This window comes from Macrobrachium rosenbergii, chromosome 22 (assembly GCF_040412425.1).
Source record: "Macrobrachium rosenbergii isolate ZJJX-2024 chromosome 22, ASM4041242v1, whole genome shotgun sequence".
In the NCBI taxonomy this organism is placed as follows: Eukaryota; Metazoa; Arthropoda; class Malacostraca; order Decapoda; family Palaemonidae; genus Macrobrachium; species Macrobrachium rosenbergii.
This window is the reverse complement of record NC_089762.1, coordinates 35360891-35368390: the sequence shown is the minus strand read 5'-3', so window position 1 is coordinate 35368390 and position 7500 is coordinate 35360891. Positions and strand designations below refer to the sequence as shown.

General features: G+C 37.7%; 1 protein-coding gene across 2 annotated transcripts in view; it reads right to left on the bottom strand.

Annotated features, from left to right (window-relative positions):
- Nucleotides 1-7500, bottom strand: part of LOC136850751 (MAGE-like protein 2) — a 60132-nt gene that overhangs the window by 10557 nt on the left and 42075 nt on the right. The window lies entirely within an intron of this gene.

Below are 7500 nucleotides of genomic sequence, written 5' to 3'. Positions count from 1 at the left end.
ACACTGTGAAGAAAGATGTTGCCCTTTGCATCACTTTAATATTCAAGACAAAACTGAAGGATCTCTTGTTCGTGACAGCAAAATACGGAACCATCTGGCATTATACTTACAAAGCCGGAAGTCTGAAATAGCCAACAGTAATGCAAGAATAATCAAGGTGCCTCTTTCTGCTAATATTTATTTTTCAAAATTCTTAATTTTCTCTTATCACGACAAAATACAAATCTATATTCAATAACCAAGTGAAAGAATTACAGGACTCATCAATACCTAGATATGAGAGAGAGAGAGAGAGAGAGAGAGAGAGAGAGAGAGAGAGAGAGAGAGAAACCTTTCATAGCTGAACAACTGTTCTGAAGACAATAAAGCATGCCCTCCAGGGCAGGCCTTAAATAGCTCAATTGTGCGTGCAAGCAGTAAAACTTGCAATAAAGACTTGGCAAGTCATACATTAAGATAGTCTGTAGGGCGTATTTTTACTGTTATTATGAAGTTTTACCAATTCTCAGATTTGCTGACGTACACAGATCAAGAGGGGAGAAGCCAAGTAGTGAAGATAAATTTTATTACCGATACGAAACGGTTAAGCTGAGGAGTTGTTGGTTAGTCTCAAAAGAAGTAGGAGAAACAAGGACTGGAAAAGATATAGGAAGCTGAAGTAAAAAATGAAACAAATTTCTCACTTCCAGAAGTAATTCCTTCTTTTGAATCCGTGACATCTAACTGTAAAAAACCATGCTTAGTACCTCTGCTGATTTTCTTGGCGTGAACTGCGAAATGAACCTTCTTTCTTTTTATTTCTTTCTCTTTTTGTAATGACGACGTGGGCGTGAGCTGAGATTTAAACACCACGAAACGCTATGTTATTTCCTATCTCATATCGTCAAAAAAGAAAGAAAAATGTGCAAATGCTACTGCAGCATAATTATAACTGTAACAAACTCCTCAAGTTCATCCATGATGCATCACTAAGACATTTTCATTCATGAAAAAATTACCAAAGCTCGCATGTCGCAGAAACCTTACGTCATGAAGCCTCTTGAAAATTATTAAATGCGGTGACCTTAATCTTAAGATAAAAAAGTATGGTGGGAATTTATATTGATGAAAACTTTCCAAAAAATACCATCTCGGTGCAATGTGCCTTTTAACTATTATACGACTGCTATTACCATAACATGCAAGGAGGCGGCGATTAGAATCTTCGTTCAAGCACAGATACAACTGTTTTCATTTATTTATTTTAAAAAGGGAAAATTATTTTTATCATATAATCACAAACTTTTCCTTTAATTTGCCACATTCATAGTCTACCTATTGAATCATGGAAGAACCATCCACAAAAAGTATCTAAGTATATCTTAGTTTAACCAGACCACTAAGCTGATTGACAGCTCTCCTAGGGCTGGCCCGAAGGATTAGATTTATTTTACGTGGCTAAGAACCAACTGGTTACCTAGCAACGGGACCTACAGCTTATTGTGGAATCCGAACCACATTATGACGAGAAATGAATTTCTATCACCAGAAATAAATTCCTCTAATTCTTCATTGGCCGGTCGGAGAGTCGAACGCTGGGCCAACAGCGTACTAGCCGAGAGCTCTACCCACCCCTCCTACGAAGAACTTGAACCGTCCACAGAAAACAATGTAAGTCACTTCATACCCTACACAGACAGTTTGTCAGCAGCATGTCGAACACTCCTACATACAATGCCCCATTCAACACTTCATCTTGCACGCACTCTCGCCCTTCCTTGAGAGTAAGGCTCTCCCACTCAGTGTATACGACTTCCTATCCCACTTCCTCCCTACGCTTTTCATTAACCTACCGTTCTCCTTTCCACATGACTGAGCCATCTCAAAGCACATTCATTCAATTTTTTACCTATACTAACTTTTCTACCATCTCCATATTTCTCACCTTTTCAGTTTTTCTTAATCCACATATCACGGAAAATTATCTCTATAGCCTTACCTCCGTAAAGGAGAGGCAGTTTCCCTCTTACGCACAATCCTTGTTTTTCCCTTCTTCCAACCTCTTAACTACCCTTCTTCTGTCGCTGACCATCCCTTCTCCTCTCAGCATTCTTAAATTTGCACTAATCCTTTCCACTCTTGCAATATACACACGCACCTTTACGTACGTATGTGTGTGTGTGTGTGTGTGCGTGTGTGACAGGGGATGTGACAACCCCACTTCCCACATAGAGAGGATGCAACTAGCCAAAGTGGGCGAGATGATTAAGTGGTGCAGATCTCAGTTCAGGATTGCTAGGGCCGCGGATCGCTGCTGGCAACCTCATTTCTACACACTTACTGAGAAACTGAAGTTTGTTATATATATATATATATATATATATATATATATATATATATATATATATATATATATATATATATACATATACAGAGAGAGAGAGAGAGAGAGAGAGAGAGAGAGAGAGAGAGAGAGACTTCTGTTATTCATGCACATACAGCCAACATATCTGATACAATTAAACAACAGCAAACGAGGCTATACTGAAACGCTACCAAACATAAAAAACGTTGACTCATTACACATGATATCGGAGAAATTAGTTCAGGTAATGGGAAAAGCTTTGCATAATATGGGCGGTCATTTAACGGCCGTGGGAAAACTCTGTCTGGGGAATCGCACTTGCTAAAAACCAATAACTGTAATATCAGTGTTGTTTTGTCTATATCTTTCCTATGACCAAGGCTCGTCTACTTCTCCCTGGTCGTGAACGCTAGATTTTTTCGGTGTAGGTAGTTCCTCGTTGGAAGAATCGGTAGAGTTCTCGGCTAGCACGCTGCTAGACCCTACTCCGAGTCTCCGGCCAGCCAATAAAGAATTAGAAGAATTTATTTCTGGTGATAGAAATTCATTTCTCGGTATAATGTGGTTCGGATTCCACAACAAGCTGTAGGTCCCGTTGCTAGGTAACCAGTTGGTTCTTAGCCAACGTAAAATAAGTCTAATCCTTCGGGCCAGCCATAGGAGAGCTGTTAATCAGCTCAGTGGTCTGGTTAAACTAAGGTATACTTAACTTACTTTCGGTGTAGGTACCCAACAGAAGAAAACATAGAGTTTAGGCCAAAGGCCAAGCGCGGGGACCTATGAGATCATTACGCGCGGAAATGGAAATTGACAGTAAAATGGCTTGACAGGTGTAACAGAAGGACAACTTCGTTGATGCACTATGAATCAACTGTTAGGAGAGGGTGGAAAGTAAGATGGACGAAAGAGAATATGAACGGAGGTACAGTAAAGGGAATGAAAGCGGTTGCAGCTAAATTTTAGGGGCCTAAGGTGCACCTCACGGCACTACCCCGTAGGGGGTAGGTACCCAATGACGAAAAAGACACTAAGTTGATTCGTATATGCAATGACCTTTTTGGGTAGATTGTTGTATCTCAATAATATCCAACTGCTATACAACAGTAAACACAGGGGAATTTCACAAAAATTAAAGGTTGCTGAACTTCTTTACATATATAAAGTAATAAAGTACAGGATGCACGAGGCATTCTTACTTTATTTCCCCTGCGGGAAACGGGCTTATGGTTAAGGGGAGCCTGGGCTGAACCCCGGGCCAATCCCGCGACAGAAGGAAATGACAAATTACATCTGACTCTGGCCAAAAAACGACAGCCCACACGGAGCTGCTATCACGAAGTCATGAAACCTTTTCCTCTAAAATAAATAAAAGTTTGAAACTTTTTATTTTTCCTCTCACGAGATCCTTTTATTACTTTCGGGGTTTGCGTGGGATAATTGGCAGGGTGTCGAGCCTCTCTCTCTCTCTCTCTCTCTCTCTCTCTCTCTCTCTCTCTCTCTCTCTCTCTCTCTCTCTCTCTCTCTCTGAGTGTGAGTGTATACAAGGTGAGCAGTCATTCAGTAAAAATAATAAAGGTCGTTCAAGCAATACTTCAACGCTTCTTTATAACCTAGTTTAAAGCTGCAGTAATTTTTTCCTAACTGCATCGTAATTTCAACGTCTCCAAGAATAGAAGGAAGCCTATTAAACCATCTTCGAAGTGAAGATACGAACAAATTCACATAAAAAATAATATTGACGCAAATAACATCCGTCTGGAGAAAGATGAGTAAGTGATTCGTTTCAAATAAGACTTTTAACTGATTTTTCGTGCTGGACACTTGAAAGTATACGAAAGAGGTACTCAAAACTATTTAAATCAACGAAATTTTAAATTAAATATCAAATATGAAATGGCTCATACCACATTATGCTGATATAATGCGACAGAACATTTAATCGAATGAAACAGAATATTTTATTATGTGGATAATGTATGACTTAACAAATGAAAATTTTAATTTTCCCACAAGATTTGTTTCGAGACTGTGGATGCCACTGTTAATGGTTTGGGTCATTCTTCTGGTGCTAAGAAATTCTGCATAACATATACTATTGCCAGAACAATACGACCCATTTCTTTATATCCTCATCAATTTCTTAAACCAATAAAGCTTATAAGCACAATGTCAATCTACGGTGCTTCTTGCCCATCTTGGTTCTCCTCGCACAAAATAGGTAAAACAATCTTGGCATCAAGAACAAACTCTTTCATTTTCCGAAACATACTCGTCATGAAGTTGATTTACCGTTCAACCTCGACATCCGAGTCTCAAAGGATCTTGGAATGTCTCTCAGACGCGCAGCTAAAAACCGCGGACATGTGAGTCCATCTCTATATGCAGACTGTTTTTTATTTTATTTTTTTTAGGCCAACAAAACCCACCCACGTACACAGTTATCTTACTGATGTAATAAGAAGTAAAGTCCTTTTTTTTTGGGGGGGGAGGGCTTCATGGATGACGTGCGCATTCTAATAGTCATTCCGAAGTTTGTTGAACTTAGGAATGCAAGATATGCTAAGTATATGACGGGAAAGTATCTGCTCCAAGTTATATTTTAACGTCGAGTAAAAATCCAGCAAAAATCTGAGGAAAGAAAACAAGAAAACGTGAGCAATCTACTATGATTAGTTTCCAAGAAACTCACAGTTCAGCCCTATCTCATTACAGTAACCAAGTAACTGCAATGCTTTGAAATTCTATAAAATCGATCTTCAGGAACGGTGATATACACACATATATGTATTTGGATCTATGCTTAACAGTGACAGACGTTTCCAAAGTGTGAAGAAATCGAGAATTTAAGAGGGCGGTGTGGTTATTAAAATTTACAAACGTACCTCGTAAAAAGTGACGAGTAGATTCTATATGTATATATATATATATATATATATATATATATATATATATATATATATATATATATATATTCATGAATATACAAATGTCGTTTAATTTCCAATTCAATAGGGAATTATCACCGAAGGAGAATTTTTTAAGTGATAAATTTCCCTTCAGTGATAATTCCCCATCGGGGATATTTGAAGTATCGTGAGTTGGATATTAAACATTTGTAGCTTCATGATTGTACATGAATCACGGTGATAAAAATATATATATATATATATATATATATATATATATATATATATATATATATATATATATATATATATATATATATATATAATATTATATATAAATTTTGAAAGATCCCTTAATCTTTAAATGAAATATATTGACAACAGAACGGTGAAAAGTGAAAGAATTTCGCATCCTTGACTCGTAACGTTATTCTTGAACATTTAACGGAAGAAACACGTTTCAGTCACGTTGCTTTGACAGTACAGTCACGAGTCAGTTTATGAGCACAGAAAAAAAGATCTCTCAAGTGAGGTCATATTCCAGAATGTAAACTACAGTCAGTACTTAAAGAGGAATATACATTCTACGGGTTATTAAAAACAAATTAACTATTGACTGGTTGATTAATTTACGAAAGTTTGGTATCATGACCTGGCACTGGGTATCCAGTATTGCAGTAACTACAAAAGTGATTTAGATCAATCAGAAGAATATTCAGTAAAGTAATTTTCTTATCCTCCGCACAAGACGCAAGTTCTCTACTCATATGCGTATTAGATTCAGTTAGCCGATTTCCTCTTTATCATGATCATACGGTGCCATCACCAAACCTTGACAATTGGCCAATCAAAATTTCTTGCTAACTTCCATCCTGGTACCTCTGTCGCACACGGCAGGAAAGAGGAGAGAGAGAGAGAGAGAGAGAGAGAGAGAGAGAGAGAGGAAAGAGGAGAGAGAGAGAGAGAGAGAGAGAGAGAGAGAGAGAGAATCTCTCATCTCATTTTCTAAAAATACCGCAAAAGAATTGTATTCTGTCGCTTGGATCCAAAATTACAGCTTTCCGTCGATCATCTGGACAGTTAACATTTCTTGGTTGCATTCCTTAATAATTTCGGTAATGGACTGGTAGCAGGAATATAAAAGAAACTTGATATAAGAGTAAATAAAAGGCTTTTCTCTTCTATCGTACCACACATCGAGAGTACTATCAGGTAACCAAAGCTCGCCGCCATTCCCAGCAATTAAAATACCGGAAGCTTCATCATGAGAGGCCGAGAAAGGAAGAGGAACACGATTTGAAACGAGAGAGAGAGAGAGAGAGAGAGAGAGAGAGAGAGAGAGAGAGAGAGAGAGAGAGAGAGAGAGAGCAACCTCCACTGGTACTAACTGAGAGTTTACTTTAGACTGACTCGTTTTATTTGGCTTACTATCGTGCATTCATATAATGCATTTAGTACTTTTACAATAATGAGCTTTTCCTTAACCGTTAAAGAACATTGCAAAAAACACTAACTGACAAAAGCAATGAAATCATTAACTAAAGAACATTAACCGTCAGAAGGCGAAAAACATTGCAAAATAAACCTTCTGATAAAAGAAATGAAATCATTAACTGAAGAACAACATCAAGCGTCAGAAGGCGAGGAAAGATCAAACTGGACTCATAACGAAATTTGAACAAAAAACACAGCCTGTTCACCGAAGCGGACATCACCGACACCTGTTCGTTCATTCTGGTTCAACTTCTTTTGCGGTCCGCAAAGGAATTCGGGATATGGTCCGTGGTGCTAGCTGGAACCAAGGGGGAGAAAAAAAGCGTTTACTGTAAAAATGGACTTGGGGAAAAAATGCCTGAGAGGTGGTAACCGACCGTGATAAACAATGGCGTAAGTATCCGTTATAATGCATTGGTCGTTAATGCAGTTCTGTTCCTTTGTAATTAGCAGGAGAAACAGCCTTAATGACATCATTGCTAGTATCACCATCATTATTATTTTATTATTAATATTGCTGTTGCTGCTGTTGTAGTTTTTGTTGTTCTTAATATATCAGAAGAAGCAATGTTTTCGTGAAGAGTTTAGTTTCTTAATAATTAGCAGGAGAAACGGCGTTAATGAAATCATTACTCGTATCGCCATCATTATCATTCTTTATTATTACTATTGTTGTTACTGCTGTTTTAGTTTTTGTTGTTCTTAATATATCAGAAAAGCAATGTTTTCGTGACGAGTTTAGTTTCTTGATAATTA